The sequence below is a fragment of the Eleutherodactylus coqui genome, chromosome 1 (assembly GCF_035609145.1).
Source record: "Eleutherodactylus coqui strain aEleCoq1 chromosome 1, aEleCoq1.hap1, whole genome shotgun sequence".
NCBI classification, from domain to species: domain Eukaryota; kingdom Metazoa; phylum Chordata; class Amphibia; order Anura; family Eleutherodactylidae; genus Eleutherodactylus; species Eleutherodactylus coqui.
In genome coordinates, this window is record NC_089837.1 from 463,501,352 (window position 1) to 463,511,991 (window position 10,640).

Genomic DNA, 10,640 nt, shown 5'->3' on the forward strand with positions numbered 1-10,640 from the left:
TCTACATCAGAATTCCGTACGCAGAATTTGCCCATTTACAAGGCAAAATCCGCATGCTAACCTGCAACACAAAATGCAGTAAAAAAAGCAAAGGAAAATCCTGCCGTCTGCTCATTCCCGAAGGGTCTTTTTGAAATGGAACAGCTTTTAAGCGCACATTCAAAATGTATTCATATTAAATAGGTTTTTTCCTGACTACATGTTCCACTAACGCCGGCTAATAAAAATCCAGTTGTAGGTCACATTCACAGGACCGTATTGCGCCCATCTATACGCTGTCCGATCAGCACAGATACTGAGCACTGCGTGCCCAGTTCTCCATTAGGAAATATGAACACTAGGACATGTAGCGATTTTGTACAGCAGCTCATGAGTATAGCCTCATAGGCGATTATGGGAGTGTCATCTGGGGAATTACAGCATGCGGCCCAAAATTACGGCCAGGCGAATTGGGCTGTAAGCACGGCATGCAGACTGCAAAAGTGATCAAACCAATTGGTAGCTCCGATTCCCTACAGGAACTTTAAAAATAAAAGAAAATATGAAAATTAGTTTGAAGGTTTTTTTTAATTAATTATTGAAAAAAAATAAAAGGTTATAAAAGTTTAACCCCGCCCTTTTGTCATATTTACCGGTAATAATAATAAAATAAGACTAAATTTAAAAAAAAACATACATATTTGGTATTGCTTAATCCATAAAACTCTTATATATAAAGTAACACATTGTTTGCCTCATACAGCGAACATTGGCAGAAAAAAATAAAAATGAAACAATGCCAGAATTGCGCTTTTCTGGTCAACAAAGTGTAATAAAAAGCAATCAAAGTCATATGTGCTCCAAAATTGTACCAATAGAAACTACAGGACGGCCGGCCAACAAGCGAGCCTTCAAAGAAATTAGTTTGAAAGAAAAATAAAGTTACAGCTGTCAGAAGACGGCGGCAGGTAGTTTCATATCTTAAAAGTAGTGCAGCAAAAGTAAAAACTAGATAAATTTGGTATCGTAGTAATTGTACCGACCCACGGAACAACATTATGTAGTTTGTGAAATGTACACCCTAGAAAAAAGTGCACCCCCCCCCAAAAAAAAAAAACAAGGCAGAATTGTGCCCCCCTCCCCCATTTTATTCCAGTTGGAATTTTTTTTTAAAGTTTTTCAGCACATTATATGGTACAATTGAAAAATACAGCTTGCCCTGCAAAAAACAGGCCATCAGACAGCAACGTGGATGGATAAATAAAAGTTACGATTTTAAAAACCAAAAATAGAAGAAAAAAATAAAAAGGGCGCGTCCTTAAGGCCGCCTGCAGACGAGCGGGTCGGATCCGGCGGCGATAATTCTCTCCGCGGGACACGACCCGAGCACCTGCAGAGAGCAGCGCGTACTCACCCGCGCCCGGCTCTTTCATGTGCCGGCGGCCGGGTGAGTGACGTAGCTGTGTGAGTCTCTGCGAGCCCCGCGCAAAACTAGGACATGCCGCTGTTTGTTTGCCGCACGACATTTCACGCGGCCAAAACGCGGCCGTCTGCATAGGAGTGTGTATTGTAATGCACTCCTATGCAGGCTTTGAGCGGCGGAAATCCCGCGGGAAATCCCGCGGCGGGATTTCCGCCCGTGTGCAGGAGGCCTAAGGGGTTCAGACAACGGACTATGCTGTAAACATTTCTGCACAGAATCCGCAGTCAGTCATGACGTTTGCCGCGGACCCACATCCAGATTTAGCAGTGCGAATGGGCAAAAACCGTATGCAGAGTTTCTGCCTGGTCTCCCCACAGCAGCTTAGAAAATCTGTATGCGGATTTTGCCTGCTGACGGTGCTAAATCCACATCAGATCTGCAGCAAAACAGTCACAGGCTTCCGGAACAGTTTGGCAGGCGGATTCTGCGCAAAAATTCACAGAATCTTCCCTGTGAAACTACCAGAAAGGTCCGTTCACTCGTAGCAGGAGATGGGGAGGAAAAGACAATCCACAAGGTTTCTGATGACGATCCGCAGCAGATTTCTAACTTTTCGATAGACCGGGAGATGAGCGAGTATACTCGCTAAGGGCAATTGCTCGAGCGAGCATTGTCCTTAAGAGTACCTGCCCGCTCGAGATAAAAGGTTCGGGTGCCGGCGCCGGAAAGTGGCAGGGGTAGCGGGGGGAGAGGAGAGAGATCTCCCCTCTGTTCCTCCCCACTCTCCCCCACCGCCGGCACCCAAACCTTTTGTCTCGAGCGGGCAGGTACTCGCTAAGGGCAATGCTCGCTCGAGTAATTGCCCTTAGCGAGTATACTCGCTCATCACTAATTTTGACGCTTTTTTGGTTGCAGTTCTGGGGCGGATTTCCCAAGCTTCAGCAGAGACTCCCACATCCTGCCAGCTTCTGCATCAGGTTGGACGGATCCCATGATCGGCCACGCTATCACTTCTCTCCCTGTAAGCAGTCTCTCCCTGCCAGGGCACATAGGGAGTAACTTGGTTGTGCTGTAGTTGGTCTTCAAAAAGTTGCACACTTTTGCTGTTCAGCTCTCATTCCACTTTTTCAGAGGTTAAAGGGGTTGTCCCGCGCCGAAACGGGTTTTTTTTTTTTTCAACCCCCCCCCCCGTTCGGCGCGAGACAACCCCGATGCAGGGAGGTAAAGAAAGCTCACCGGAGCGCTTACCTGAATCCCCGCGCTCCGGTGACTTCTCTACTCACCGCTGAAGATGGCCTCTTCCTCCGTGGACCGCAGCTCTTCTGTGCGGTCCATTGCCGATTCCAGCCTCCTGATTGGCTGGAATCGGCACGTGACGGGGCGGAGCTACACGGAGCCCCATAGAAGACTGCAGAAGACCCGGACTGCGCAAGCGCGGCTAATTTGGCCATCGGAGGGCGAAAATTAGTCGGCACCATGGAGACGAGGACGCCAGCAACGGAACAGGCAAGTATAAAACTTTTTATAACTTCTGCATGGCTCATAATTAATGCACAATGTACATTACAAAGTGCATTATTATGGCCATGCAGAAGTGTACAGACCCACTTGCTGCCTCGGGACAACCCCTTTAACATTAAGGCCTCATGTCCACGGGTGGGTTTGAACTCCGGGATCCACGTGGGGCACCCGTGCGGATGATCTGGAGTTCAAGCCACGCATAGGCGTTTCATGGGCGCTCGCAACTTAATTAAAGCATACGGGTTTGTTTTCCGGACCATCCGGTCAACAAATGGCAGCATGATGTGTTCTGCTGCGGGACTTGCGGGGACGGCTTCCATTAAAGACAATGGAAGCCGTCTGATCTGCGGCACACCCGGAACTCTTGTGGGTCCCGCGAGAAAGCAGATTTACACGGAGGAGAGGCCGGACGACACGCACGCATCCGGAATGTCCTCGTGCTGCGAGCAGGGTGGGATCCTGCGAAGGGTCTCCTGCCCACAGTACCCTACCCATTCGTGGACATGAGGCCTAAGGCCTCCTTCCCACGAACGGATTTCCGCCGCGTAATTCGTGGCGAAAATCCGCTGCGTTGCCCCCAGCTATTAGGTTCTATTGAACCTAATAGCTCAGGGCACACAGTGCGGAATTCCACCGCGGAATTCCGCACCGTGAAATCTCCCGTCCTCACCCGCGGCATGCTCTATGTGCCACGGGTGTACACGCAGACGGCTTCCATTGCAGTCAATGGAAGCCGTCCATTCACGCTATCTCCCGCTGTAGCACAGCGGAAGATAGCGTGAAAACGCTTCCCCGTCTACCGTCTATGACGCGGCGGTGGGCGAGGAAGCGTCATGCGGGACCCAGAACAATGGATCCGCTGGTAAGTATGGGGTCTCTGGGGGGCACCGTGATGGGCTTCGCCGCGGAATATTCCGCGGCGGAGCCCGTCACGCTCGTGTGCAGCCGGCCTAAGGCTTCCCTCACATAAGCGTTTACTGCAATTTCAGTAGCGCTGGCATGCGTGACGCCAGTGTAGGCGCTGTCTGCTGTCACTGCAGGCTTCCAGGCACTTGTCTGTGCCTGCAGAGCATCTCTTGCTGGCAACAGAGTTTCAAGACCACGCCTCCAGCAAGAGATTGCTCTGATTGGTTGAGCCACTGAACAGCTGTGATTCATGCATCCAGCGCTGGCTGTGATTGGCGCTGGATTAGCCAATCAGAGCAATCTCTTGCTGGAGGCCGGGTCTTCAGACCCCATCACTAGCAAAAGATCCTTTGACGCTTGTGTGAACAGTCCCGTTGAAATGAATGGGAGCGTTGTACAGCGTTCAGCACAGCGCAGAAAAGGCGGCTAGGCTGACCGCAGAGAATCGCAGTAATTCGCAGCATGTTGCAATATGCCGGCCGCGAGCGGAGAAACGCTAGGATTCTCCGCTCGTGGACGGGCTGCTCTTTCCATAGCAACGTTACGGAAAGCGCTCACTGTGTTCCCCGTGGCCAGATTATCGCCACGGGGAATGCAGTGAAAATTCGCCCGTGGGCAGGAGCCCTAAAGCCTTTCACGCCACTTTCTGGTGTAAAAAAAAAAAAAGTTGCAAATTTCTGCACAAGTGGTAATTTCGGCGGTCCTCATTTCTAGATTTATTTTACTCCTTCATGACTGCCCAATTACATCAGACGGTTGTGAAAAGTATATGGCGCGGGCTAGGAAGCAGCGTTCGCTCCATCCCTGGCAGCTTTCAGACAGCTGCGATCAGTTCGCTATGACCATGGCAGTTGACCGATTAGCTAGTGCACTCAAAACTGACCAGACGTGTAAACAGTCAGCGGGACGGGGGCACCCCATTCGGCATAGGTTGTTGATAGGTCCAAATGGCAGCCCAGAGCCTACTGAAGGCTCCCAGAGATAATGTGGCTGAGCTTCGTAAGCGGGAAAAATATCACTATCTACTGCAATCCTAAACTATTGCAGTATATAGTAGAGGCGATCGAATGATCACAAGTTCAAATCCCCAGTGGGGACTAAAAAGTGTGAAAAGTGATTAATTTATTTTTTTTAACTGTTCACATGTGTTTTTTCCCCCCATGTATTACATGTGTGATGCACGGCCATGTTATACACGGTGAGTGGAGTCAAAAGTCAATGGGCTTTCACTGATCTATGCACATGTGCGTGTGGACACTGTAGATAGCAGGAGAAATAGATCGCAGCATGCTATATTTCTCTGCGTACCACATACATGTGTATAGGCAGTGTATGGGCGGCGTTGGCATATGCAGTCCATGCTAGGAGCGGGGAATTAACGAAGAAAAAAAAAAGAAAGGAAGAATCATACTGCGCATGACTAGGTGCATGTGAAAGGCAGGCATACGCACTGCCAGCAGACCACGTATTTACAAACACCGGTAAAACGGCCGTGGACCTGAGGCCGAAGTCCAAAAGCTCCTTTTGCCATTTTTTCCTATAAAAAAAAATATCTAAACACTTATTAAAAACCCCAATCTGCACCGCGCCTGTGTTTTAATATGAAAAAAAAAGGGCTGCCTTTTCATTCTCTTTCTGGATAAAACCCACTAAATATTTGGTATCCCCGTGTACGGAAAAGTCTGAACTATTAAAATAAGACAATGTTTATCCACATAGTGACGTTTGTGAAGAAAAAAAAAAAAAAGTACAAAAATTTCAGAATTGCAATATCCCAACTCCCAAAAATACGATCAAAGATGTGTTTGCTAGCATGGTACTACTAAAAACTACAGCTTCTACCCCAACCCCCCCCCCCCCCCCAGCATTGCACTACTAAAAACTACAGCTTCTACCCCAATCCCCCCCCCCCCCAGCATTGTACTACTAAAAACTACAGCTTCTACCCCAATCCCCCCCCCAGCATTGTACTACTAAAAACTACAGCTTCTACCCCAATCCCCCCCCCAGCATTGTACTACTAAAAACTACAGCTTCTACCCCAATCCCCCCCCCAGCATTGTACTACTAAAAACTACAGCTTCTACCCCAATCCCCCCCCCCAGCATTGTACTACTAAAAACTACAGCTTCTACCCCAATCCCCCCCCCCCAGCATTGTACTACTAAAAACTACAGCTTCTACCCCAATCCCCCCCCCCAGCATTGTACTACTAAAAACTACAGCTTCTACCCCAATCCCCCCCCCCAGCATTGTACTACTAAAAACTACAGCTTCTACCCCAATCCCCCCCCCCAGCATTGTACTACTAAAAACTACAGCTTCTACCCCAATCCCCCCCCCAGCATTGTACTACTAAAAACTACAGCTTCTACCCCAATCCCCCCCCCCCCAGCATTGTACTACTAAAAACTACAGCTTCTACCCCAATCCCCCCCCCCAGCATTGTACTACTAAAAACTACAGCTTCTACCCCAATCCCCCCCCCCAGCATTGTACTACTAAAAACTACAGCTTCTACCCCAATCCCCCCCCCCAGCATTGTACTACTAAAAACTACAGCTTCTACCCCAATCCCCCCCCCAGCATTGTACTACTAAAAACTACAGCTTCTACCCCAATCCCCCCCCCAGCATTGTACTACTAAAAACTACAGCTTCTACCCCAATCCCCCCCCCCAGCATTGTACTACTAAAAACTACAGCTTCTACCCCAATCCCCCCCCCCAGCATTGTACTACTAAAAACTACAGCTTCTACCCCAATCCCCCCCCCCAGCATTGTACTACTAAAAACTACAGCTTCTACCCCAATCCCCCCCCCCAGCATTGTACTACTAAAAACTACAGCTTCTACCCCAATCCCCCCCCCAGCATTGTACTACTAAAAACTACAGCTTCTACCCCAATCCCCCCCCCCCAGCATTGTACTACTAAAAACTACAGCTTCTACCCCAATCCCCCCCCCAGCATTGTACTACTAAAAACTACAGCTTCTACCCCAATCCCCCCCCCCAGCATTGTACTACTAAAAACTACAGCTTCTACCCCAATCCCCCCCCCCCACCATTGTACTACTAAAAACTACAGCTTCTACCCCAATCCCCCCCCCCCAGCATTGTACTACTAAAAACTACAGCTTCTACCCCAATCCCCCCCCCAGCATTGTACTACTAAAAACTACAGCTTCTACCCCAACCCCCCCCCCCCCATGCCAACATGGCACTACTAAAAACTACAGCTTCTACCCCAATACCCCCCCCCCCCCCATGCCAACATGGCACTACTAAAAACTACAGCTTCTACCCCAATACCCCCCCCCAGCATTGTACTACTAAAAACTCCAGCTTCTACCCCAATCCCCCCCCCAGCATTGTACTACTAAAAACTCCAGCTTCTACCCCAATCCCCCCCCCCAGCATTGTACTACTAAAAACTCCAGCTTCTACCCCAATCCCCCCCCCCCAGCATTGTACTACTAAAAACTCCAGCTTCTACCCCAATCCCCCCCCCCAGCATTGTACTACTAAAAACTACAGCTTCTACCCCAACCCCCCCCCCATGCCAACATGGCACTACTAAAAACTACAGCTTCTACCCCAATCCCCCCCCCCCCCCATGCCAACACGGCACTACTAAAAACTACAGCTTCTACCCCAATCCCCCCCCCCAGCATTGTACTACTAAAAACTACAGCTTCTACCCCAATCCCCCCCCCCCCCAGCATTGCACTACTAAAAACTACAGCTTCTACCCCAATCCCCCCCCCCCCCAGCATTGCACTACTAAAAACTACAGCTTCTACCCCAATCCCCCCCCCCCCCCAGCATTGTACTACTAAAAACTACAGCTTCTACCCCAATCCCCCCCCCCAGCATTGTACTACTAAAAACTACAGCTTCTACCCCAACCCCCCCCCCCCCAGCATTGTACTACTAAAAACTACAGCTTCTACCCCAATCCCCCCCCCCCAGCATTGTACTACTAAAAACTACAGCTTCTACCCCAATCCCCCCCCCCAGCATTGTACTACTAAAAACTACAGCTTCTACCCCAATCCCCCCCCCCCCCAGCATTGTACTACTAAAAACTACAGCTTCTACCCCAACCCCCCCCCCCCCCCATGCCAACATGGCACTACTAAAAACTACAGCTTCTACCCCAATACCCCCCCCCCCATGCCAACATGGCACTACTAAAAACTACAGCTTCTACCCCAATACCCCCCCCCCAGCATTGTACTACTAAAAACTCCAGCTTCTACCCCAATCCCCCCCCCAGCATTGTACTACTAAAAACTCCAGCTTCTACCCCAATCCCCCCCCCCAGCATTGTACTACTAAAAACTCCAGCTTCTACCCCAATCCCCCCCCCCCCAGCATTGTACTACTAAAAACTCCAGCTTCTACCCCAATCCCCCCCCCCAGCATTGTACTACTAAAAACTACAGCTTCTACCCCAACCCCCCCCCCCATGCCAACATGGCACTACTAAAAACTACAGCTTCTACCCCAATCCCCCCCCCCCCCATGCCAACACGGCACTACTAAAAACTACAGCTTCTACCCCAATCCCCCCCCCCAGCATTGTACTACTAAAAACTACAGCTTCTACCCCAATCCCCCCCCCCCCCAGCATTGCACTACTAAAAACTACAGCTTCTACCCCAATCCCCCCCCCCCAGCATTGCACTACTAAAAACTACAGCTTCTACCCCAATCCCCCCCCCCCAGCATTGCACTACTAAAAACTACAGCTTCTACCCCAATCCCCCCCCCCCAGCATTGCACTACTAAAAACTACAGCTTCTACCCCAATCCCCCCCCCCAGCATTGCACTACTAAAAACTACAGCTTCTACCCCAATCCCCCCCCCCCAGCATTGCACTACTAAAAACTACAGCTTCTACCCCAATCCCCCCCCCCCAGCATTGTACTACTAAAAACTACAGCTTCTACCCCAATCCCCCCCCCAGCATTGTACTACTAAAAACTACAGCTTCTACCCCAATCCCCCCCCCCAGCATTGTACTACTAAAAACTACAGCTTCTACCCCAACCCCCCCCCCCCCAGCATTGTACTACTAAAAACTACAGCTTCTACCCCAATCCCCCCCCCCCCAGCATTGTACTACTAAAAACTACAGCTTCTACCCCAATACCCCCCCCCCAGCATTGTACTACTAAAAACTACAGCTTCTACCCCAATCCCCCCCCCCAGCATTGTACTACTAAAAACTACAGCTTCTACCCCAATCCCCCCCCCCAGCATTGTACTACTAAAAACTACAGCTTCTACCCCAATCCCCCCCCCCAGCATTGTACTACTAAAAACTACAGCTTCTACCCCAATCCCCCCCCCCCAGCATTGCACTACTAAAAACTACAGCTTCTACCCCAATCCCCCCCCCCCAGCATTGCACTACTAAAAACTACAGCTTCTACCCCAATCCCCCCCCCCCAGCATTGTACTACTAAAAACTACAGCTTCTACCCCAATCCCCCCCCCAGCATTGTACTACTAAAAACTACAGCTTCTACCCCAATCCCCCCCCCAGCATTGTACTACTAAAAACTACAGCTTCTACCCCAACCCCCCCCCCCCCCCCAGCATTGTACTACTAAAAACTACAGCTTCTACCCCAATCCCCCCCCCCCCCAGCATTGCACTACTAAAAACTACAGCTTCTACCCCAATCCCCCCCCCCCCAGCATTGTACTACTAAAAACTACAGCTTCTACCCCAATCCCCCCCCCAGCATTGTACTACTAAAAACTACAGCTTCTACCCCAATCCCCCCCCCAGCATTGTACTACTAAAAACTACAGCTTCTACCCCAATCCCCCCCCCAGCATTGTACTACTAAAAACTACAGCTTCTACCCCAATCCCCCCCCCAGCATTGTACTACTAAAAACTACAGCTTCTACCCCAATCCCCCCCCCAGCATTGTACTACTAAAAACTACAGCTTCTACCCCAACCCCCCCCCACCCCCCAGCATTGTACTACTAAAAACTACAGCTTCTACCCCAATCCCCCCCCCCCCCAGCATTGTACTACTAAAAACTACAGCTTCTACCCCAATCCCCCCCCCCAGCATTGTACTACTAAAAACTACAGCTTCTACCCCAATCCCCCCCCCCCCCCCAGCATTGTACTACTAAACACTACAGCTTCTACCCTCCCCGGTCTCCCCATAACTATCACCCCCATCAGGATTACACTACCGCACATACAGAAGTCCCTGCACCAGTGTAACACTGAAGAACTAGCAATTACTGCCCTGTCTCCACGGAGCTCTGGTGGGACTACAAGTACCAGCAAACTGGACTAGATGGCACGCTGCCAGGTGGTTTAGCCCCCCAATATAAATAACAGTCGCCCTAAACCATATACAACTCCCCCGGAGCCGCCATCCCCGCACCTGCTGCAGCTCTTCCAGCGTCTCCTCTTCTTCCCGCCTCGTCGCCGCTCCCGCGCTTCTCCCCTGCTGGCCCCGCCCCATCGAATGGGGGAGGAGCCCGCGCCTCACTAGGCAGCCTGAAAGTGGCGGCAAAATAATAATCCCTCTGCAATGGCGGCCTGTGCTGCTGTGAGAGGGGTGCAGCGATAATACACTCACTAATTAGTGCTTATGTGGGGTGTATTAACCCCTTCAGGACGCAGACATTTTCAGTTTTTCTCCCCACTTTCATTAAAATCATCACTTTTTTATTTATCCATCGTAGATTTTGCAAGACTTGTTGTTTTCTGTTGGACAAGTAGTATTTTTTAATGGTACTATTTAATGTAACATAATGTACCGAAAAATG

General features: G+C 50.0%; 1 protein-coding gene across 1 annotated transcript in view; it reads right to left on the reverse strand.

The window, feature by feature from the left end:
* The window catches only part of LOC136606066 (gametocyte-specific factor 1-like), a 31,300-nt gene extending 21,026 nt beyond the window's left edge, over positions 1–10,274 (reverse strand). Inside the window, exon 1 of the mRNA XM_066588992.1 lies at positions 10,253–10,274. The gene's annotated coding sequence lies outside the window, so the exon portion shown is untranslated. The remainder of the gene's footprint in view (positions 1–10,252) is intronic.
* Positions 10,275–10,640: the final 366 nt, after the last annotated feature.